The sequence below is a fragment of the Eschrichtius robustus genome, chromosome 5, assembly GCF_028021215.1.
Source record: "Eschrichtius robustus isolate mEscRob2 chromosome 5, mEscRob2.pri, whole genome shotgun sequence".
NCBI lineage: Eukaryota > Metazoa > Chordata > Mammalia > Artiodactyla > Eschrichtiidae > Eschrichtius > Eschrichtius robustus.
Window position 1 is genome coordinate 138,924,447 of NC_090828.1, and position 24,084 is coordinate 138,948,530.

Consider the following 24,084-nt stretch of genomic DNA (forward strand, 5'->3'; position numbering starts at 1 on the left):
TGCAGAAGGGAGAGCAGCTGAGAAGGCGGTAACTGACTTGGTGGACCAGAGAAAGCAGAAACCTCGGTACCTGCAGTTGCTTGGAGGCATCAGGAAGCAAAGCAGCTTCAATTGCAGAACTCTAGAAGAGCAGAGGAACAGGGACTACAGACACTCTGCGGTGAGCTCGCAGGGTGAGGTTAAAAAGGGCAAAGAGGTGTAAAAACCTGAGATCTATGTACAAAGAAAAGCAGATCCCTTCCTCCAGCCACACAGCAGAAGCTGCTCCTCCCCGTGGTTGCTGAACGAAGAAGATCACTATTGAAAGAGTGAGCCAGAGAGGGCCTGGAGAGCAGACTGCTGAGGGAGGGGTTGTCTGGAACACAGGGAGTAGGGGGCATTCAGCAACAGTCTGCAGTGCAAATCAGCTAGCTCCTTTTTTTTTTTTTATTGGAGTATAATTGCTTTATCATGTTGAGTTAATTTCTGCTCTACGGTGAAGTGAATCAGGTATATGTATACATATATGCCCTCTCTCTTGGACCTCCCTCCCACACCTCCATCCCACCCATCTAGGTCATCACAGAGCACCTAGCTGAGTTCCCTGTGCTACACAGCACGTTCCCACTGGCTATCTATTTTACACATGGTAGTGTATTTATGTCAAATCTCCCAATTCATCCCACCCTGCCCTTCCCCCCGTGTCCACAGGTCCATTCTCTACATCTGCGTTTCTATTCCTGCCCTGCAAAAATGACTATACTAACCAAAGCAATCTATAGGTTCAATGCAATCCCTATCGAATTACCAATGGCATTTTTCACAGAATTAGAACAAAAAATTTTACAATTTGTATGGAAACACCAAAGACCCCAAATAGCCAAAACAATCTTAAGAAAGAAAAATGGAGCTCGAGGAATCAGGCTCTCTGACTTCAGACTATACTACAAAGCTACAGTAATCAAGATAGTATGGTACTGGTGCAAAAACAGAAATATAAGTCAATGGTCCAGGATAGAAAGCGCAGAGATATACCCATGCACCTATGGTCACCTAATCTATGACAAAGGAGGCAAGAATATACAATGGAGAAAAGACAGCCTCTTCAATAAGTGGTGCTGGGAAAACTGGACAACTACATGTAAAAGAATGAAATTAGAACACTCCCTAACACCATACACAAAAATAAACTCAAAATGGATTCAAGACTAAATGTAAGGCCAGACACTATAAAACTCTTCAAGGAAAACATAGGAGAAACACTCTTTGAAATAAATCACAGCAAGATCTTTTATGACCCACCTCCTAGAGTAATGAAAATAAAAACAAAATTTAGCAAATGGGACCTAATTGAATGTAAAAGCTTTTGCACAGCAAAGGAAACCAACCATAAACAAGATGAAAAGACAACCCACAGAATGGGAGAAAGTATTTGCAAATGAAGCAACAGACAAAGGATTAACCTCAGCTAGCTTCTTGTTTCCTCCCTACCTGCTTCTCAGGAAGCTACCAGAGCACATGCACCAGCAAAAGGAAGGCACAAATAAGCTCTTAGATACCACATCAAAAACACAGGTGACAATAAAAAACAGATGCTACCATCCAGAAAGTAAAAAGACAACATTTTTAACCTTTTATTTCTATTCTCAAAAATAGAATAGAATGTGAGAAAGGGGAACTCTATTGCACTTGGTGGGAATATAAATTGGTGCAGCCACTGTGGAAAACAATGTGGAGGTTTCTCAAAAGAACTAAAAATAGAACTACCATATGACCCAGCAATCCCACTCCTGTATATATATCCGGAAAAGATGAAAACTCTAATTCAAAAAGGTACATGCACCCTAATGTTCATAGTAGCACTATTTGCAATAGCCAAGACATGGAAGCAACCTAAGTGTCCATCAACAGATGAATGGATAAAGAAGATGTGGTACATATATTACAATGGAATACAACTCAGCCATAAGAAAGCATGAAATTTTGCCATTTGCAACAACATGGATGGACTTGGAGGGTATTATGCTAAGTAAAATAAGTCAGACAGAGGGAGACAAGTACATATTTGGAATCTAAGAGATACAGCAAGCTAGTGTATATAACAAAAAAGAAGCAGACTCACAAATATAGAGAACAAACTAGTGGTTACCAATGTCGAGAGGGAAAGGGGAGGGGCAATATAGGGGTGAGGAATTAAAAAGTACAAATTATTATGTATAAAACAAGTTACAAGGGTATATTATACAACACAGAGAATATAGACAGTATTTTATAATAACTATAAATGGAATATAACCTTAAAAAATAGAATGTAGAGACTATTTACAAATCATGTATTCCATAAGGAACTTGTATCCAGATATATAAAGAATTCATAAAAATCAATAAGAAAAATTTAAATGACCTAATTAACAAATGGACAAAGGATCAAAATGGACATTTCTCCAAAGAAGATACACAGATGGCCAATAATCACATTAAAAGATGCTCAACATCATTAGGGAAATGCAAATCAAAACCACAGTAAGACTCCATTTCACACCCTTAAGATGGCTGTAATCAGCGAGGTAAAATATCAAGAATTGCTGAGAATGTAGAGAAGCTAGACCCCTCATACATTAGTGGTGGGAATGTAAAATGGTTCAACCACTGTGGAAAACATTTTGGTGGCTCTTCAAAAAGTTAAACATAGATTTACCATATGACCCAGCAATTCCACTCTTAGATATATACCCAAGAGAAGTGAAAACAGGTGCTCATATAAGTACACATCCATCCATGCTCATAGCAGCACTATTCACAATTTTCAAAAGTTAGAAACAGCCCAAATGTCCATCAGTAGATCAGTAGATTTTTTTAAATGTGGTATATAAATAAAATGGAATAATAACCAGTCATAAAAGAATGAAGTACTGATAAATGCTATGTGGATGAACCTCAAAAACATTTTACAAAATGAAAGAAGCCAGATGCAAAAGGCCACGTATTGTATGATTCCATTTATATAAAATGTCCAGAATAGGCAAATCTATAGAGGCAGAAAATAGATTAGTGGTTGCCAGAGGCTGGGGGAAAGGGTACTGGGGAAAGATTGCTAGTGAGTATGGAGTGTCTTTTGGGCGTGATGAAATATTCTAAAATTAGATTATGGTGATTGCATAACTCTGTGATTATACCAAAAAAAACAAAACATTGAATTGCACAATTTTAATTGGTGAAATGTATGGAATGTAAATTTTCTTTCACCTGATGAAGCAAAATTGTCCGTGTGTGAGGTGTTTCAGATAATTTACACATTCCATACTAGCCTTGCCTGGGAAGACATAACCATGACCATGGAGCAGGAATCACACCTTCATTGCAGAAAATCCATGGAGCAATTCATGAAGGATTATGACCCCAGATTATGATCTAATTAACTGAAACACTCCTGAGATAACAGAAATAACTTTTGCACAGTATTTTCCATTTTGAAATGCACTTTATAACTTAATTGGTCTGAAAGCTATCAGTCCAAATCTTTCATTTCCCCATGACTATCTGATAATCACACACACAGGAACCCTTACACGCATATACCTCAAGGACACGTGGCACAATTATGTTTAGGGCAGATAAAGATGTCAATCTCTTTGCAGCATCTGCTCTCCTTTTAGATGCATGTTAGCAAAAAAACAGCTTGCAATGAGGATGATCTGGTTGTCTCAGGAGTGCCCTTGCATCCATCATGACCAGTTTGGTCAGTCTCAGAAGGCTGGGACAGTCCAGGCAGGCACTGTCCTGAGAGTATAGAGGAGAGGGAGGAGCAGAGAGAGTCAAGTGGAAATGGTGTAATTCAACAATTCTCAAGGAAAGCTGTCACCAAGGGGTCATGCAAACCATAGCCACAAAGGAAGGCAAGTGGGACACCAAGGCAAGCCAGTCAGGGAGCAAGGCTCGGGTTTGCAGGACCTGGGCAGCAAAGGCGGGGTTCAGAGAGCTCAGGAGAATGGCAGAGGTAGGAGGCACCTGTGTGAGGGGAACATATGCTGTTTCTCTGCAGGTTTCCCTTTCCCCTTCCCACCCATTAGCACCTCAGCCACTGCCCTCCTGAGACCAAACAATGAAGGAGGCCATTCTCTGCCCTTGAAGATGGTTTGTGAGCTGCTCCATCAACGTGCGAGCCTACCGTGGGACTACCTTCAGCCCCTCTGCTTCCAGATTTGATAGGAAAAGGTCATTTTTCAAACCAAACACGGAACAGTCCATCAGCATGTGTTGAAGATGATAAAGCACCCTCTCCTGCAGTCTATTTTCCCACAAATCTTCTTTACCAGCCCCTGCACACTCCAAGCCAGCAGCTCTCACACTTCAGCCAGCATCAGAAACACTGGGAGGGTCACTAAAGCACAGGGTGCTGGGACCCTCAGGTGGCGATGATGGTGATGCAGGTGCAGAAACCACACTCTGAAACCCACCCTCCAAATGTTCCTCCCAAGCCTCCAGGCGCACTCAGTAGCCCTATGACCTCAGAGAAGTTCTGGAGCCACGCCGTGCCTTGTTTCCTTATCTGTAAAGTGGAAAACTCCCAGTTCACAGGGTTGTTGTAAGAATGAGTGAGCTAACAGGTGTGAAGTTTGGGGACAGTGTCTGACACTCACCGGTGCCGTGCCTGTGTCTGAGCTCATGACCATCCCCCAGTGACTTGTCAGTGCACAGGATTGGGTGTCTGATGCATTCACGGTCTCTGGTGGGAAACACTGTTCATTTTCTCATGAGAAATGGATCTGGTACAGCTGTTTCTGCCTATATCCTAGCTGAATTTCAATTTAGATGCCAGCTGTACACGTCTCTTCACAGGTGCATCAATTGATCCAGCAGCTTTGAGTGAGAACTTACCTTCCAGATGTGATGTACTGGCGTCTGCCCCGACTTCTCACCTCATTACAACTCTCCTCGCCCATGCAGGTCGGGGAGAACGCAGAGGCTGGCCTGTCCAGTCCAGCTGAATTTAAGGGTAACAATTATTTGACTCTTGTGTCATGGTTTTGTACCTTTAAATAAGCCACAATTTAGATAGATAGATACAGATATATAGATGTAACTGAATCACTGTGCTATACATCTGAAACTAACACGACATTGTAAATCAACTATACTTCAATTTAAAAAATAAATAAAATAAACCCCAAGTTCTTTGTAGGCAGTGGTTCCTTCTTTCATCCCTGTGCTGACAAGAAGCGGGGGTGCTCTTGGGAGGAAGAAATGTGCTCGTGCCTGAGTGAGGCCATTTGTGAAATGAGGGCTCAGGTGGGCAGAGCCGGCACAGGGTCTCATGGAGAGACAGCTACTTTGAAAACCAGAAGGTGGGCAGCCCCCCACCTGCTGGGACTCAGTTCCTCACCTTGCACACAGCAGGCACTCACTAGAAGCCTCGATCCTTCCAGCACCCGCCGCATGGGTTGTGTTTACTGGTCTCTCCTCAGGCGCGGTGGATGGACCAGGCTGCCCCACGTCGGATCCCGGCAACCAGCACAGCCATGCTCACGGAGGGCCTCAGCCAGCAGGTGCAGGATGCGAGGCAGGGCTTGTGGTTGAACTCTGTGCTGCTGGGCAGCTGGGCCCCCGCTCGGGACAGAAAGTCAGTCATTTGCCCCCATTCACTGTCCGTGGCAGCCTATAGATTGCTACATGCTAGCTTCTACTCTCCCTGGCAGTTGTAAATTGATCATTTGATGATCTATTCCAGCATTTTCTCACCCTTCCTGTTAAGCTGACAGATGCCTAATTGTAGGCCCAGGCTTGCTGAGGTTGGGCACTTTGTGACCAGAGCTGCTTAGGGTCTTCAGGAGGCTTGAGTCTGAGCTGAGAAGTTCTTTCTACAAGTCTTTGATCTGCATCTCTGCAACAGTGGTTCTCAAAGTGTGGTACCCGGCCAGCACCATTGGCATTACCTGGGAATCTGTTAGAACTCCACATTTACAGGATTCAGTCCAGATCTGCTGACTCTGACACCTGGGGGTTGGGGCCCCACCAATTTGTGTTTTATGAGCCTTCTAGGTGATTCTAATGCTCACTAAAGTTTGAAAGTCACCGTTCTGGAGACCCCAGGAAGAAGTTAGGATTGAGACAGTAATTCTTTATTGAAGGTGAAGAAACTCAAAGCCAAATGCAAATGATTTGTACAAGGTGACTCATTCGTGTATTCTTTTATTCTCTCATTAATTTGTCAAACACTAACCGATTGCTGGCTCTGTGCATGGCACTGGGATAGGAACACAGGTTACAACCCCATATTCAAGAGTTCACAGTCTAAGTGAGAGGAGACAGAAATGCAAAAGAAGGGTTTAAAATCTGCCGATGCAGTCAGCAAGCACTCTCATGGCCTGGAAGTGCTGGGCAGCTGCCCCAGGACACAATGGTGAACGTGTCACCACACGTCCAGCCTCGTGGATGCTGCAGCTGAAAAGGGAGCCAGATCTCCAGAGAAACACTCACAGACAAAGGCTGGGCTAAGTGCTATGGAGGCACCCAGGGCAGAGCGGGTGGTGACATGGCAGGTGGAGTTGACTAGTCTGCAGGGTCCAAACAGCCAGCTGTGGGAATGAGAGCAGTGCTGACCAGGGAGGATGGGCGGGAGTGGGAGGGAGGGAGGCGCATCCGAATGTGCAGGCTGCAACTCGGCATATCCCGGGTCCTTTTGGTCGCAAGCATCTTGGAGGTCTAAATAGAGATGTCGAGATAGCAAGTGGATATATGGCTCTCTGGTGAGAGCCAGACTAAAGATGAGCAGATGACAGTCTTCATCCTTGGGATCTGTGGCTCCTGAGACCACCTGAGAAGGGGATGCAGGCAACACACCCACTGGGGAGGGGTGGAGGGGTGAGGGAGAGGATGGTACTGGCAAAGGTGAGAAGTTCGTCTCCACTTAGGAGATTGGGATTAACATACACACACGACTGTATATAAAATAGGTAACCAACAAGGACCTACTGTAGAGCACAGGAAACTCTCCTCAATATTCCGTAATAATAACTTATTTGGGTAAAGAACCTGAAAAAGAATGGAGATATCTATCTATATATATATACATATGTATAGCTGAATCACTTTGCTGTACAGCAGAAACTAACACAACATTTTAAATCAACTATAATCCAATAAAAATTTTAAAAAAATAAATAAATCCTTTTGACCACAATAAAAAAGTTCATCTCAGAGGACATGACTTCTCAGCTGGTTGTCCTGTGTGCTCTGTTGGTTTTGTCTCCGTACAGTGGGAGAGATGTAAGAATAGGAGGGGTGGGGTTGCAGATGTAGGACGTGGGGCTCATGGATGGGGCAAGGTCCCTAGGCAGAAAGAAGGGGTGGAATCCAAAGCATGGGGGGGCTGTTGGCCTCAGAAAGAGAAGCTCACAGCTCCTCTGCTATAAAGAGAGAGAGAGAAGGAATGGCTACACATGCAAGATGACCGACGGGCTCGGCGACGGAAGCTGGGGACATCCCTGGATGGCTTCCGTCGTCCCTGCAAGTAGGTAGGGACGCCTTGCTAAAGGAGAGGGAGGAACTGGATGTGGGAGGACAGTCCAGATGTCCTGAATGTTGTTGCAGGTACTGGATGCTCAAGCTAGCCGGGCAGATCTACCAACACTGCTGGGCACAGGGAGGGCTGCGGAGGTCGGGCAACACAGGTGCACATCCTCCGTGACAGCCAGCCCTCTGATTCCTCTGCCTGACAGAACCAGAATAGACACGGGTCTCCAAGCTGTGGGGAAAGATTGGAAGGTGGGCAAAACTTTTACGAAAATCACTCTGCCCTGTGTGGGTCCAGGCATCAGACAGCCTTGGTTCAAACCTTGGCTCCAACCAGGATTTAGTGGTGACCTCTGGAGCAGCCTAGGTGGCCTCACAAAGCCTCATCTTCTTCCTTGCAGAAGAGGGATAATCACATGGCTTACACTGAGGCCACTGGAATCGTCCCCGGTGCGCCCGGCACGCAGTGCCTCTCCTGTCCACAACCGTGGTACAGTCAGTGGTGGCAAGAGATAAAGCTGTCTCATGGGCTGCCTGAGTCAGACCCCCATGCAATCACACAACCGCCCACAGTTGTGTTCAGAGAACCACACACTAGGAGAGGACCTCAGCTTAATCACTTTTTCTTACCCTAATCCAAAGTACCTTAACTGTGAACAGCAACAATGCTGGTCACCCTGGGCCTTAAGTAGCCATTCCATTTATTTATATTTTTTTAAAAGGAACTTTTATTTATTTATTTATTTATTTTTGGCTGCATTGGGTCTTTGTTGCTGCGCGGGCTTTCTTTAGTTGCAGCGAGCGGGGGCTACCCCTTGTTGTGGTGCGCGGGCTTCTCATTGCGGTGGAAAGTGCTTCTCTTGTTGCGGAGCCTGGGCTCTAGGTGCGCTGGCTTCAGTAGTTGTGGCTCGCGGGGTCTAGAGAGCAGACTCAGTAGTTGTGGTGCACGGGCTTAGTTGCTCCACAGCATGTGGGATCTTCCCGGAGCAGGGCTCGAACCCATGTCCCCTGCATTGGCAGGCACATTCTTAACCACTGCGCCACCAGGGAAGTCCTAGCCATTCCCTTTAAAAAGAAATCTCTGGATTTTCTAAGGCTCTGGAGTCAGCTAAGCTGGTCTTCCCTAAAGAAGCTTAAATGCATCTGTCCTGCCCGGGTGCCCAGTGATGCCCAGTGTGGACAAAGCAGCCCCTTCCTGAGGCACCTGCCGATGTTTATGCAGGTGCTGCAGGGGCCCCTTCTCCCTCCCCACTGTCGTTGTCCCTGGGTTTGCTGGAGGAAAGAAAGGGGCATCATCCTGCTTGCAGACAACCAAAGGAAGAAAGATGCCAGTAATGGTTAAATTCCAAAGGAAGTGGCGTTCAAAATGTGAGGCTGATCTCTTAGGAAGAGTATCCCCAATAGAGAGCTTTGAAGTCTGGCTTCCACAACTTAGTTCAAGGCTGAACTCTAATGAAACCTGCACATCTAAAACTATATAAATTAACTCTCTCATTAGGGCCCTGGAGCTACAGGTTCTGTGCAAAACAGGCCCATTTAAATGTAAATCTTGACATTCAGTCCAAGACTAGAAAAGAAATAGTTTCCACACCGAAGCTCGGGTTAGGAGACTGAGGACTAAATATTAATTCTTTATGACAGAAGACTTTTTAATCATGTTTACTTTTAGACCGTCATGATTCTGGGTCTCTTCTCCGTCTTGGAGAATATTGGATTTCTAATTACCTGAAACTCGGAGACAGCATCCACATGCCTCTCAGGTTCTCCTTCAAGGCCACAGATAGTATGATTAAGTGTAATTTTGTTAAAAGTGGAGCTCCCAGCGCTGCTGACAGGGGTCCTGGAGACACTGAAGATAATCAAGCAGAAAGGAAAACATGTGATTCTGGCCAAAAATGAAAAGAGAAACCTGCTCTGAATAATAAACCATGCTGCTGATAAAGCTTCTGCTGTTTGTAAGATAGTGGAAAAGCTAACATCCCTCATCCCTGTGTATTATATTCCGCTAAAACAGTCCTGGTGGAAATGTGGTCACTTAGCTACCTAGAGGCAACGTGATTTCCATCTCTGCCTTCGAAGCTGACAGCCTGGGTTCGAATCCCTACGCTCCCCTAACAAGCTGGGTGACAGTCAGGCATCATGTAACGTATCTGAACCTGCTCGCTCAGCGGGCTGAGAACACCTTCCGGGTAGGATGCTGTGAAGGTCAGTGTGATGCCCCAGGCCAGTGCCCAGGTGCCCAGGCCGACAGAACCTTCCCCGGCTCCCCAGCCACCCTCTGGGGTGGCCACACAGATCCCACAGCAGCACAGTGCGGACCAGGTTCTGGCTTTCTTAATCGTGGCCATGTGGCCCTGAGAACATGGCCTAGCGTTCCCCTCGGCAAGATAGGGAGCATCTCACCTTCCTGGAGAGCTGTGAAAACACACCCAGCATTAAGTCAGTGTGCAAGGGCCAGTTCCCCCCTCCCTTCATCCAAACATCCCGGGAAACGTGAAATAGCAGAGTGTGGGTTTCCGCTCTTGAAGACTTTGTTACCTACTTAGAACACACACCTCTATACCCTACGAACACAGGAAAGGCACCCCGGGTGCTACAAGCCCAGGACGTCCACTGAGGCTCCGTGGTGGCAGTGGGCAAGTCCTCAGGGCGTGGGCTACACCTCAGAGCTCCAGGATGGACCTGGCTGCGTGCCTGTGAGCCCTGGGCACCAACGTGCCTTCAGCACTCCATGCACACCTACAACTGCTGCTCCCAGGACCCATGCCTGTCCTTTAAAATGTCCCTGAGTGAAGTTCTGTCCTCACTCCAGCCATGTGAGAATGAGTGTCTCCTCTGTCATATCCATTATTTCGTTTTCTCACCCATGAACCACACTGTGTATCCAGCCACACAGACACGCACTGTGGGTTCTGTGTACTTCTCGGTGTCAGGCAACAGCAGGAAACAGCACGTTTAGAACCCCAGATTTCCACCATCCCCTAAGCCACCCTAAATTACCGTTCAATCTAAGCAAAAGCAGTTGCTTTCCAAATGCAGCTTTTGAAGAGTCATCTAACGCCCTAACCCACCCTGAGTCCCTCCACTGCAGATATTCTGGAGCTTCCACTGGGCTACAAGGTGAGCAAACCAAGAATCTCACAGTCCAGTCAGGAGCAGGGCAGTCAAAGGTCAAGAGAACCTCCCAGCACCAGCAAGCCCACGGTGACACAAGCCCCTGTACTCCCAAAGGCCGGAGCCCAGCGCCCATGTGGCTTAGAGGAAGACAGGGCTGGTGAGATGGGCAGGAACCAAGACTGAGTGGGCCCCGCATCCTGGGGTGAGGAGCCTAATCTTCATCAAGGCAGCTTTAATCTGGGGAGTGACTGGTCTGCTTGAATCTTGCTCCAGTATAGATGTTGGATGCAGGAGACCCAGTGGGCAGGGAGACCCGTTAGTGGGGAGGCCACAGCAGAAGCCTGGGTCCAGGAAGACAGAGGGTGGCAAAGGAGAGGAGGGGTGTGAGGGAGAGAGAGCTTAAAGACCAGGACCAGGGCCTTGATCATCAGTAGGAGGCTGCTGCAGCCTGGATTAAGGGGAAGAAGATGCCATGACGTCTGGGTGTAAGATGTTTGTTCTGGGTATAAGACAGGCATCAAGAACCCGTGAACAGATGGGGAGGAGGTGGGAGCAGACAACACAGTGCAGGCCAGGGAGGGCTTGGCCAGACAGCAGGCCCCTCTGGGGCCCGTGTTGCCCGTCAAGATGGTCCTTCACCAGGCTGTGGTGGCAGGGTCTTTGCATGCCCACCTTGCCCAGGCTACAGATGAGAACCCGAAGGGGTTGACAGCTCAACACTGCCCACTGCCCACACTCCTTCCTTGAAGGGGTCAGTGGTCGACTCCATGCCCACAACTGACGCATGCAAGAGAAGGGTGGTTGGAAGTGACAGCTCTGGCTTCCATCACTGTGTGAGGGTCCAGGCACAGGGATGGTAGAGGCAGGAATAAGGCTGAGTGCAGCTCGGGAAAGGGAGGTCTCAGAGGCCTGCTGAAGCTGCCCAGTGAGCAGTCAGAAACTCTCAGTTTTATCCAGTCCTATTTCCTGACTGCACACTTCTACAAGGCAGGACTAAGTTCATGCGTCTTTGGGTCCCTGGTACTTAATGCAGTGTTAACACACAGTAGGTGCTCAATAAATACATGGTGGAAAACACCCCTGTATCAGGAAAGCCGTCTCAGGCAGCTTGGAGCTGGGCATCAGGGCCCAGACTTGGCCGCAGGCACTGGGTACACATCACCCAGCACTTAGTGCAACTCCATGCCCGCTTCCAGGTCTCCCGCCAGCTCCCTCAGACAGGAGCCATGTCCCAGCACCACTTGTGGTGCATAGCAGGTTCTTAGTATGTTTTGTTAAATAACTAAATGATGAGAGAGAAATGACATTGCAACACACAAAGCACTTCTCCCAGTTGTGTGACCCTGGGAATGTTAACTCCCCTGGATCTATGGCTTGTAACATGTAGAATGTTCTAGAATATGTTGGAGGGATGATAAGGGGCACCTGGAGATCCTCACGGTCTGCCAATAGCTCTATAGGGTAAGGGTTCATGTATTCATTTAACAAACCCTCAAAGAGCACTTATTACGAGCTCTACAGTATGACAACATGGTCAGGACAGGCAAGGCTAACACCAGCAAGTTCACTTTCCATCCACAGTGCATGTCTGCCAGGATCTGTTTGGTGCAGCAGGGGCTCTGCTCCAGGCACTCCCTCAGGGACCTAGGGTGAGGGCGGCTGCACCTTTTAGTAGCTGTACCATCTGGAACACACAGTCTGTCCTTGATTGTCTCAGCCGGAGCGTGTGCACTGATTCTGATGTTTTTGCTCAGAAGTGACACATAGCACTCATTCCACTGCCCGTTAGCCGCCGTTAGACAGCCATCTGTCCCAGACTGACTGCAAGGGGTCTGGGACGTGCGGGGGAGCAGCGCCGCCTCTGCCATGTGCCACAGAGAAAAGACAGGAGGCCAAAGAAGTCAAGTGCCGGGTCCGAGAGCACACAGAAAGTAATTGTCAGAATCGGGCCGTCAGGCCCCAAAGTCCCTGCTTGTAACCAGTACACTACGCTTCCTCTTTCACTGTCCACACGTTGATGAGAATGATTTTGGCCCTAAGTTGCTATTTTCCTGACGCCACCTAAGGGCCTCCCATAGGGAGAAGAGGGATGAGGAGAGAGGAGGAGACACTTACTAGGGACCTGGCAGGGCCAGCAGTGGGAGCTTGGGGCTAGGGCATGGTCAGGCCAGGCCTGGGGCTGGGGTGGCTGGTGGAGGTTGAGGAAGAGGGACACATCCAGGAGAGGAGAGGCACCACACCTTGGAACGTGCGCTTTGCAGGTGGCTGAGCGTCCCCAGGGGCTCCTCCTGGAGGCTCCCTGAGCCCCTCACAACTCAGAGGTCACGAGGTGCAGCTCCGCCAGCCCAGTAGCAGCCGTGGCAGGACGGGCTGTGCTCACCAGAGCCACATGGCTCAGGGGGTAGGGCCTCCCAGGAGGCGGACAGTCTATGACATCGGCACTGCCACCCAACAGTAGAATCGTGACTTGTATGAGCCATTCACATGCTGTGCCATGTCCTGATGGCCCTTCACTCTGACTGACAGAGCCACCTTCCTGATGCCAACTGTTACCCAGGGAACTCAGGGGGTCAGGGGTTTCTCCCTATGACTGCCCAGTGTGCCCCTCGGGACACTGAAGATGACCCTATGGGTTTGACCTCAGTGCCTTCAGTGTGCACCGCAAGGCCTGGCACCACAAGGCCTGGCCCCAGGCACCATCTGGGTGGAGGGATGATGGAGAGATGGGTAGGTGGGCAGGTGGTGATGCGTACACGGCACTCTCAGGCTTCCCCCATGCTCGAGCCTCTGCAGGGGCACAAAGTGTGGTCAGCCCACGGCGTGGGGTGGGGAGCCCCGTGCACACACCAGCCTCCTTGGCGAAGGGTTGGGATTTGTCTCCTATTCACAGAGTCCTAGAGATGTGCCCTGCTCATTTCAGAAAGCACAGGAAAATTTCCAGCAGGCACTGCAAGGAAAATAAAACACTCTAGAACAAGAATTCAAAGGAAGAAAGTCCTACTTTGCATATTTGTAGTAAAGGTAATTTCTCCCTATGAAATTATATGGACTCCTCCTTTTACAGTCCAATGCAAGAGCAAGTTGTGAAATACGGGAAATTTCAAGATTTAATTAAAACACAGTTCACTGCACTGAAGTTCGCTTATAAAATATAGCAAAGATTAATGAGAGATATCAAACCAAACTATTTGTGCACAACCTGTTGGGTCATAATTTATGGGAATGAGAGGAAATGAACAAGATCATAGTCTTAAAATGAATTTACTGCTTCTCTGGCTTAAGTAAAATGGAAATAATAAAAACCCTCAGGTCAGCTCAGCCGCACCAGAATGAAATAGCCGGCAGGCCAGGTGGGAGACAATCAGTTAGCAGGTATCTGTCAGGGTCTGCTGAATGCACTGCTGTACTTGCTGGGAGGGGCAGAGGAGAGGGACAAGGGGTCCCTGCCTTACCACATTTATTCCTCATATGACTACAATGATGATTAACCCTGCTTTCCAGATGAGCTCAGGGAGACCAAGCAACTTGTCCAAGGCTACAGTGCCAGGAGGTGGCAGGGCTGGGACTGGACCAGCCATCTGGCTCAATGTCTATGCTGTCCCACAGTAATCTTCAGCCGCCCTTGTGCTCTGTCCTTGCAGGGCCCTGATCATCTAAGTGAGGGGATGTGGGTGGAACGTGCCAAGCACCAGACCCAAACAGGGACACCCAACTCAGGACAGGAGCCGCTGGACAATGATCCCCCCCCCCAAAATACCCATGTCCCGATCCCTGGAACCGTGAGTGCTACCCTGTGTGACTGTTAACTTCAATGTGTCAACTTGGCTGGGTCACAGTACCTAGCTATTTGGTCAAACACTATTTTAGATGTTTCTGTGAAGGTGTTTTTAGAAGAGATGAAGACTCAAATCAGTAGACTTATAGTAAAACAGATGACCCTCCGTGATGTGAGTGGGCGTTAGCCAATCATTTGACGGCCTCGAGAGCAAAGACTGAGGTCGTCCAGGGAAGAGGGAATTCTACCAGCAGACGGTTTTCAGACTTGGGCTGTAACACCAACTTCTCCCTGGGCCCACCCTGCAGATTTCAGACTTGAACCTTCACAATCTCATGGGTTAATTCCTTAAAATGAATCCAAGCAGATAGATAGACAAACAGAAAAGAGAGATAATATTGCAGGAGGACTGGGTGAGCCATGGAGATCAGCACGTCTACGCATACGTCTGCACATATACGTTCTGTTTGTCTGGAGAACCCTGACAACACACACTACCTGGCAAAAAAGGATTTTGCAGATGTGATTAAGTTAAGGATGTTAAGATGGAGGGGATCATTCTGGATTTTTCCAGGTGGGCCCGGCGCGATCACAAGTAATTTTATAAAGGAAGGCAGAGAGGGGAGGGATGCAGTCACAGGCCAAGGAAGGCCTGCAGCCACTGGAATCTGGAAGCAGCAAGAGATAGACTCTCCCCTGGAGCCTCTGGAGGGAGCAGGGCCCCGCTGACACCCTGATTTCAGACTTCTGACACCCAGAGCTGTGAGAGAATAAATTTCTGTTGTCTTAAGCCACCTGGTTTGTGGCAGTTCATTACAGCGGCCCTGGGAAACTAACACAGTGGTGACTCTCAAAGGAGGCGGGGGGTGCTCGGGATACTTCCTCGTGGGGGATGGGTGGGGTGCCCAGCATTGAACAAAGCCTCAAGGGGCACCGCTTGGCGTGCTCCCTTCCCACCCACCCCAACCCCTAGAATGTCCCCTCTGGGAAGCCTCCCCGAGGCGCACCCCCTTTCCTTTTCCGTACAGGGCTGGCGTTGCAAACAGCTTGGCCACGCTGCAGGCCGCTGAGTGCCTGCGGGCCTGCCACACTCCTCTCCCCAAAGCCACAAGCACAACCCACTAGGCTGTGGGCTCAGGACACTTGTAGGAGGACCGGGAGGGCCGTGGAGACCAGGAGCTGGGTGGGAGTTCTTTGTGACGCAGGCTGGGAGGGGAAAGGGAACCTTCTTCCTTGTATGTTCTCTTCAACAACTGCATCCCGGGTCCCAGGCTGCTGAGTAGTTGTTCTGCCTTCAATCACTTTTCCAGTCCTAGCAAAGATGAGCCCAGCCCCTCCTCACCACACCTAAGGACCCTACAGGAGTGAGACTCTGACTCAAGAGCGGGACAACAGGGCAGCCCACCCATTCTGTCCCCAGCTCATACCTCGGGGAAGTCCAGCCACAGCTGAGTCCAGGGCCCAGCGCTGGGGTCTGCTCAGGACTCCCCACCCATACCCGAGTGCAGGCTCTCCAAGCAGGAGGTGGGGAAAGTGAGGGCGCTGAAGGGGAGACACTGTGAGCTGACAAAAGCCGGTGCCAAGGACGGTGATGACACGTCCACCACCGCAGTCCTCGGAAGTCCCATCCTACATTCTGGGGCAGCCCAGTCCTTCTCTTCACTCTGGAGTCACTTGCCCAGCATCGGCTGGAACACCCATCCCTTGTCCTGCGTGGTGTCCTGAGGATGTAGCCCGAGCCCAGCTCTTGCCTTTGGACAGTGCCAAGTGCTGCACTGAACCTGGGAGCCACCCAGGTGAGGTCATAGAGACAAGGAGAGGAACGGGGCGGTGCTGGACTCAAGCCACATCTACCTAACTTCGGAGGCACCGCCTCAACAGCCTCACTGCCAGCCCCCAACACACGTCTGACTCATGTGAGCTTCACAGAATCCTGTGACTTTAAGCAACAGCAAGTCATTCAGTGCAGCTGGACGAGAGGTTGAGAGCAGGGCAGAGGCAAGCCCACTAGGGGTCGTACACCAACGACATCTGAACAGAAATGGGACGCCGTAAAAATGCATTCAACACAGGAGGGTCACCACGCATGGTCACAGTGGAGTGATGCCCATCCCTGGAGGGCAGCTGCAAGGTGTGCCCACACAGACAGGATGCCAGGGTCAGCACTCCTCATACTTGGAACTGTCACCCCATCCAAACTGGTGTCCTTAAAGATTCACACAGAAGTTTCATCACAGGTTCACTTGTAATAACTAAGAAGTGCAAACAACTCAAAGTCCACAAATACTGGAATGGATACATAAATGATGGTAGACCATGGAATAGTGCAAAGCAACAAAAATGAGTAAACTACAATGACACAAAACAACACAGATGAATCTCACAAAGTGCTGAATAAAAGAAACCAGACACAGAAGAGGATATACTATTAATACAATAGGGATAATCGTTACCTTTGAGGGAAAAAGGGAGTAGTGATGAGGAGAGGCTTGAGAATACAAAACAGTCTTGGAAATTAAAAACATGATAGGTGAAAAGCAATCTACAGATGTAATAGAATCCCTATCAAAATACCCAGAACATTTTCCACAGTACTAGAACAAATAATCCTAAAATTTATATGGAATCACAAAAGACTCAGAACTGCCAAAGCAATCCTGAGAAAAAAAAAAAGAGCAAAGCTTGAGGTACAACCCTCCCAGACTTCAGACATACTGCAAAGCTACAGTAATCAAAACAGTGTGATGTTGGCACAAAACAGACATATGGATAAACAGAACAGGATAGAGAGCCCAGAAATAAACCCACACAACTACGGTCAATTAATCAACAAAGGAGGCAAGAATATACAATGGAGAAAAAATAGTCTCTTCAATAAGTGGTGCTGGGAAAATGAGACAGCTATATGTAAACCAATGAAGTTAGAAAACTCCCTCACACCAGACACAAAAATAAACTCAAAATGGTTTAAAGACCTAAATATAAGACATGACACCACAAAATTCCTAGAAGACAACATAGGCAAAACATTCTATGACATAAATTGTAGCAATATTTTCTTAGGTAAGTCTCCCAAGGCAAAAGAAATAACAAACATAAATGAATGGGACCAAATTTAATTTAAAAGCTTTTGCACAGCAAACAAAACCATCAACAAAACAAAAAACCTACACACTGGGGGAAAATATTCTTTTTTTAACATCTTTATTGAAGTATAATTGCTTTACATTGTTGTGTTATTTTCTGGTGTATAACAAAGTGAAACAGCTATACATATACATATAACCCCATACCCCTCCCTCTTACGTCTCCCTCCACACTCCCTATCCCACCCCACTAGGTGGTCACAAAGCACCGAACTGATCTCCCTGTGCTATGCGGCTGCTTCCCACTAGCTATTTTACATTTTGTAGTGTTTATATGTCAAAGCCACTCTCTCACTTCGTCCCAGCTTACCCTTCCCCCTCCCCATGTCCTCAAGTCCATTCTCTACTTCTGCACCTTTATTCCTGTCCTGTCCCTGGGTTCTTCAGAACCATTTTTTTTTATTCCATATATATGTGTTAGCATACAGTATTTGTTTTTCTCTTTCTGACTTACTTCACTCTGTATGACAGTCTAGATTCATCCACCTCACTACAAATAACTCCATTTCGTTTCTTTTTTTTTTTTTTTTTTTAATGGGTGTGCTGGGTCTTCGTTTCTGTGTGAGGGCTTTCTCTAGTTGTGGCAGGCGGGAGCCACTCTTCATCGCAGTGCGCAAGCCTCTCACTATCGCAGCCTCTCTTGTTGCGGAGCACAGGCTCCGGACGTGCAGGCTCAGTAGCTGTAGCTCACGGGCCCAGCTGCTCCATGGCACGTGAGACCTTCCCAGACCAGGGTTCGAACCCATGTCCCCTGCATTGGCAGGCGGATTCCCAACCACTGCGCCACCAGGGAAGCCCCATTTTGTTTCTTTTTATGGCTGAGTAATATTCCATTGTATATATGTTGCACATCTTTATCCATTCATCTGTTGATGGACACTTAGGTTGCTTCCATGTCCTGGCTATTGTAAATAGAGCTTCAATGAACATTGTGGTACAAGACTCTTTGAATTTTGGTTTTCTAAGGGTATATGCCCAGTAGTGGGATTGCTGGGTTGTATGGTAGTTCTATTTTTAGATTGAAGGAAACTCCATGCTGTTCTCCATAGTGGCTGTATCAATTTACATTCCCACCAGCAGTGCAAGAGGGTTGCCTTTCCTCCACACCCTCTCCAGCATTTATTTTTTGTAGATTTTTTGATGATGACCATTCTGACTGGTGTGAAGTGATACCTCATTGTAGTTTTGATTTGCATTTCTCTAATGAGTACTGATCTTGAACATCCTTTCATGTGTTTGTTGGCAATCTGTATATCTTCTTTGGAGAAATGTCTATTTAGGTTTTCTGCCCATTTTTGGATTGGGTTGTTTGTTTATTTGATATTAAGCTGCATGGGCTGCTTGTATATTTTGGAGATCAATCCTTTGTCAGTTGCTTCATTTGCAAATATATTCTCCCATTCTGAAGGTTGTCCTTTCGCCTTGTTTATGGTTTTCTTTGTTGTGCAAAAGCTTTTAAGTTTCATTATGTCCAATTTGTTTACTTTTGTTTTTATTTCCATTTCTCTAGGAGGTGGGTCAAAAAGGATCTTGCTGTGATTTATGTCATAGAGTGTTCTGCCTGTGTTTTCCTCTAAGAGTTTTACAGTGTCTGGCCTTACATTTAGGTCTTTAATCCATTTTGAGTTTATTTTTGTGTATGGTATTCAGGAGTGTTCTAATTTCATTCTTTTACATGAAGCTGTCCAGTTTTCCCAGCACCACTTACTGAAGAGGCTATCTTTTCTCCATTGTATATTCTGCCTCCTTTAACAAACATAAGGTGACGATATGTGCGTAGGTTCATCTCTGGGCTTTCTACACTGTTCCATTGATCTATATTTCTGTTTTTGTGCCGGTACCATATTGTCTTGATTACTGTAGCTTTCTAGTATAGTCTGAAGTCCGAGAGCCTGATTCCTCCAGCTCCGTTTTTCTTTCTCAAGAATGCTTTGGCTATTCAGGGTCTTTTGTGTTTCCATACACATTGTGAATTTTTTTGTTCTAGTTCTGTGAAAAATGCCATTGGTGTTTTATAGGGATTGCATTGAATATGTAGATTGTTTGGGGTAGTATAGTCATTTTCACAATGTTGATTCTTCCAATCCAAGAACATGGTATATCTCTCCATCTATTTGTATCATCTTTAATTTCTTTCATCAGTGTCTTACAGTTTTCTGCATACAGGTCTTTTGTCTCCTTAGGTAGGTTTATTCCCAGGTATTTTATTCTTTTGTTGCAATGGTAAATGGGAGGGTTTCCTTAATTTCTCTTTCAGATTTTTCATCATTATTGTATAGGAATGCAAGATATTTCAGTGCATTAATTTTGTATCCTGCTACTTTACCAGATTCATTGATTAGCTCTAGTAGTTTTCTGGTAGCATCTGTAGGATTCTCTATGTATAGTATCATGTCATCTGCAAACAGTGACAGCTTTACTTCTTCTTTTCTGATTTGGATTCTTTTTATTTCTTTTTCTTCTCTGATTGCTGTGGCTAAAACTTCCAAACTATGTTGAATAAAAGTGGTGAGAGTGGACAAACTTGTCTTGTTCCTGATCTTAGAGGAAATGGTTTCAATTTTTCACCATTGAGAATGATGTTGACTGTGGGTTTGTCATATATGGCCTTTATTATGTTGAGGCAAGTTCCTTCTATGCCTATTTTCTGGAGGGTTTTTATCATAAATTGGTGTTGAATTTTGTTGAAAGATTTTTCTGAACCTATTGAGATCATCATATGGTTTTTCTCCTTCAGTTTGTTAATATGGTTTATAACATTGACTGATTTGCATGTATTGAAGAATTCTTGCATTCTTGGGATAAACCCCACTTGATCATGGTGTATGATCCTTTTAATGTGCTGTTGGATTCTGCTTGCTAGTGTTTTGTTGAGAATTTTTGCATCTGTGTTCATCAGTGATATTGGCCTGTAGTTTTCTTTCTTTGTGACATCTTTGTCTGGTTTTGGTATCAGGGTGATGGTAGCCTCGTAGAATGAGTTTGGGAGTGTTCCTCCCTCTGCTATATTTTGGAAGAGTTTGAGAAGGATAGCAGTTAGCTCTTCTCTAAATGTTTGATAGAATTTGCCTGTGAAGCCATCTGGTCTGGGGCTTTCGTTTGCTGGAAGATTTTTAATCACAGTCTCAATTTCAGTGCTTGTGATTTGTCTGTTTATATTTTCTATTTATTCCTGGTTCAGTCTCAGAAGGTTGTGCTTTTCTAAGAATTTGTCCATTTCTTCCAGGTTGTCCCTTTTATTGGCATATATTTTTTTGTAGTAATCTCTCATGATCCTTTGTATTTTGGTAGTGTCAGTTGTAACTTCTTTTCCATTTCTAATTCTATTGATTTGAGTCTTCTCCCTTTTTTTCTTGATGAGTCTGGATAATGGTTTATCAATTTCGTTTATCTTCTCAAGAAAAACAGCTTTTAGTTTTATTGATCTTTGCTATTGTTTCCTTCATTTCTTTCTCATTTATTTCTGATCTGATCCTTACGATTTCTTTCCTTCAGCTAACTTTGGGGTTTTTTTGTTCTTCTTTCTCTAATTGCTTAAGTGTAAGTTTACATTGCTTATTTGAGATGTTTCTTGTTTCTTGAGGTAGGATTGTATTGCTATAAACTTCCGTCTTAGAACTGCCTTTGCTGCATCCCATAGGTTTTGGGTCATCGTGTTTTCATTGTCATTTGTTTCTAGGTATTTTTTTATTTCCTCTTTGATTTCTTCAGTGATCTCTTTGTTACTAGTAGTGTATTGTTTAGCCTCCATATGTTTGTATTTTTAGATATATTTTTCCTGTAATTGATATCTAGTCTCATAGCATTGTCGTTGCAAAAGATACTTGATATGATTTCAAATGTCTTAAATTTACCAAGGCTTGATTTGTGACCCAAGATATGATCTATCCTGGAGAATGTTCCATGAGCACTTGAGAAGAAAGTGTATTCTGTTGTTTATGGATAGAATATCCTATAATTATCAGTTAAGTCCATCTTGTTTAATGTATCATTTAAAGCTTGTGTTTCCTTATTTACTTTCATTTTGGATAACCTGTCCATTGGTGAAAGTGGGGTGTTAAAGCCCCCTACTATGATTGTGTTACTGTCGATTTCCCCTTTTTTGGCTGTTAGCATTTGCCTTCTTTATTCAGGTGTTCATATGTTGGGTGCATAAATATTTACAATTGTTATATCTTCTTCTTGGATTGATCCCTTGATCATTATGCAGTGTCCTTCTTTGTCTGTTGTAATAGTCTTTATTTTAAAGTCTATTTTATCTGGTATGAGAATAGCTACTCCAGCTTTCTTTTGATTTCCATTTGCATGGAATATCTTTTTCCATCCCCTCACTTTCAGTCTGTATGTTTCCTAGGTCTGAAGTGGGTCTCTTGTAGACAGCATATATATGGGTCTTGTTTTTGTATCCATTCAGCCAGTCTATGTCTTTGGGTGGGAGCATTTAATCCATTTACATTTAAGGTAATTATTGATATGTATGTTCCTATTACCATATTCTTAATTGTTTTAGGTTTGTTATTGTAGGTCTCTTCCTTCTCTTGTGTTTCCTGCCTAGATAAGTTCCTTTAGCATTTGTTGTAAAGCTGGTTTGGTGGTGCAGAATTCTCTTAGCTTTTGCTTGTCTGTAAAGGTTGTAATTTCTCCATCAAATCTGAATGAGATCCTTGCTGGGTAGAGTAATATTGGTTGTAGGTTTTTCCCTTTCAACACTTTCAATATGTCTTGCCACTCCCTTCTGGCTTGCAGAGTTTCTGCTGAAAGATCAGCTGTTAACCTTATGGGGATTCCCTTGTATGTTATTTGTTGTTTTTCCCTTGCTGCTTTTAATATTTGTTCTTTGTATTTAATTTTTGATAGTTTGCTTAATATGTGTCTTGGCGCGTTTCTCCTTGGATTTATCCTGTATGGGACTGTGTGCACTTTCTGGACTTGACTTTTTCCTTTCCCATATTAGGGAAGTTATCAAGTTTAATCTCTTCAAATATTTTCTCAGTCCCTTTCTTTTACTCTTCTTCTTTGGGGACCCCCTATAATTCGAATGTTAGTGCATTTAATGTTGTCCCAGAGGTCTCTGAGACTGTCTTCAATTCTTTTCATTCTTTTTTCTTTATTCTGCTCTGCGTTAGTTATTTCCACTATTTTATCTTCCAGGTCACTTATTCGTTTTTCTGCCTCAGTTATTCTGTTATTGATTCCTTCTAGAGAATTTTTAATTTCATTTTTTGTGTTGTTCATCATTGTTTGTTTGCTCTTTAGTTCTTCTAGGTCCTTGTTAAATGTTTCTTTTATTTTCTCCATTCTATTTCCAAGATTTTGGATCATCTTTACTATCATTACTCTGAATTCTTTTTCAGGTAGACTGCCTATTTCCTCTTCATTTGTTTGGTCTGGTGGGCTTTTACCTTGCTCCCTCATCTGCTTTGTGTTTCTCTGTCTTCTCATTTTGCTTAACTTACTGTGTTTGGGGTTTACTTTTCGCAGGCTGCAGGTTCAGAGTTCCCATTGTTTTTGGTGTCTGCCTCCAGTGGCTAAAGTTCGTTCAGTGGGTTGTGTAGGCTTCCTGGTGGAGGGGACTAGTGCATGTGTTCTGGTGGATGAGGCTGGATCCTGTCTTTCTGGTGGGCAGGACCACGTTTAGTGGTGTGTTTTGGGGTGTCTGTGACCTTCTTATTATTTTAGACATCCTCTCTGATAATGGGTGGGGTTGTTTTCCTGTCTTGCTAGTTGTTTGGTATGGGTTGTCCAGCACTGGATCTTGCTGGTTGTTGAGTGGAGCTGGGTGTTAGCATTAAGACAGAGATCTCTGGGAGAGCTCTTGCCGAATGATATTACATGGGGCTGGGAGGTCTCTGGTGGTCCAATGTCCTGAACTTGGCTCTCCCACCTCCAAGGCTCAGGCCTGAAACCAGGCTGGAGCACCAAGACCTTGTCAACCACACAGCTCAGAAGAAAAGGGAGAGAAAAAAAAAAAGAAAGAAAAAAAATAAAATAAATGAAGTTATTAAAATTAAATATTTTAAAAATATATTATTAAAATAAAAAAGTAATAAAAAAAGAAGAGAGCAACCAAACCAATAAACAAATCCACTAATTTTAACAAGCGCTAAAAACTAAACTAAGATAAACCTGTAAATCAGAAACTAGTCAGTCGCATACAGCAAACCCCAAGTCTACAGTTGCTCCCTAAGTCCACAGCCTCAATGTTGGGATAATTCCTTGTCTCTTCAGGTATTCCACAGGTACAGGGTACATCAAGTTGATTGTGGAGATTTAATCTACTGCTCCTGAGGTTGCATAGGGAAATTTCCCTTTTCTTTTTTCACACAGCTCCTAGGGTTCAGCTTTGGATTTGGCCCTGCCTCTGCATGTAGGTCACCCTCTGGTGTCTGTTCTTCACCCAGAGAGAAGACGGTTAAAGGAGCGGCTGATTAAGGGGCTCTGGCTCACTCAGGCCCAGGGGAGGGAGGGGTACGGAATGGGGGGTGAGCCTGCGGTGGCAGAGGCCAGCATGATGTTGCAACAGCCTGAGGTGTGCCGTGTGTTCTCCCGGGGAAG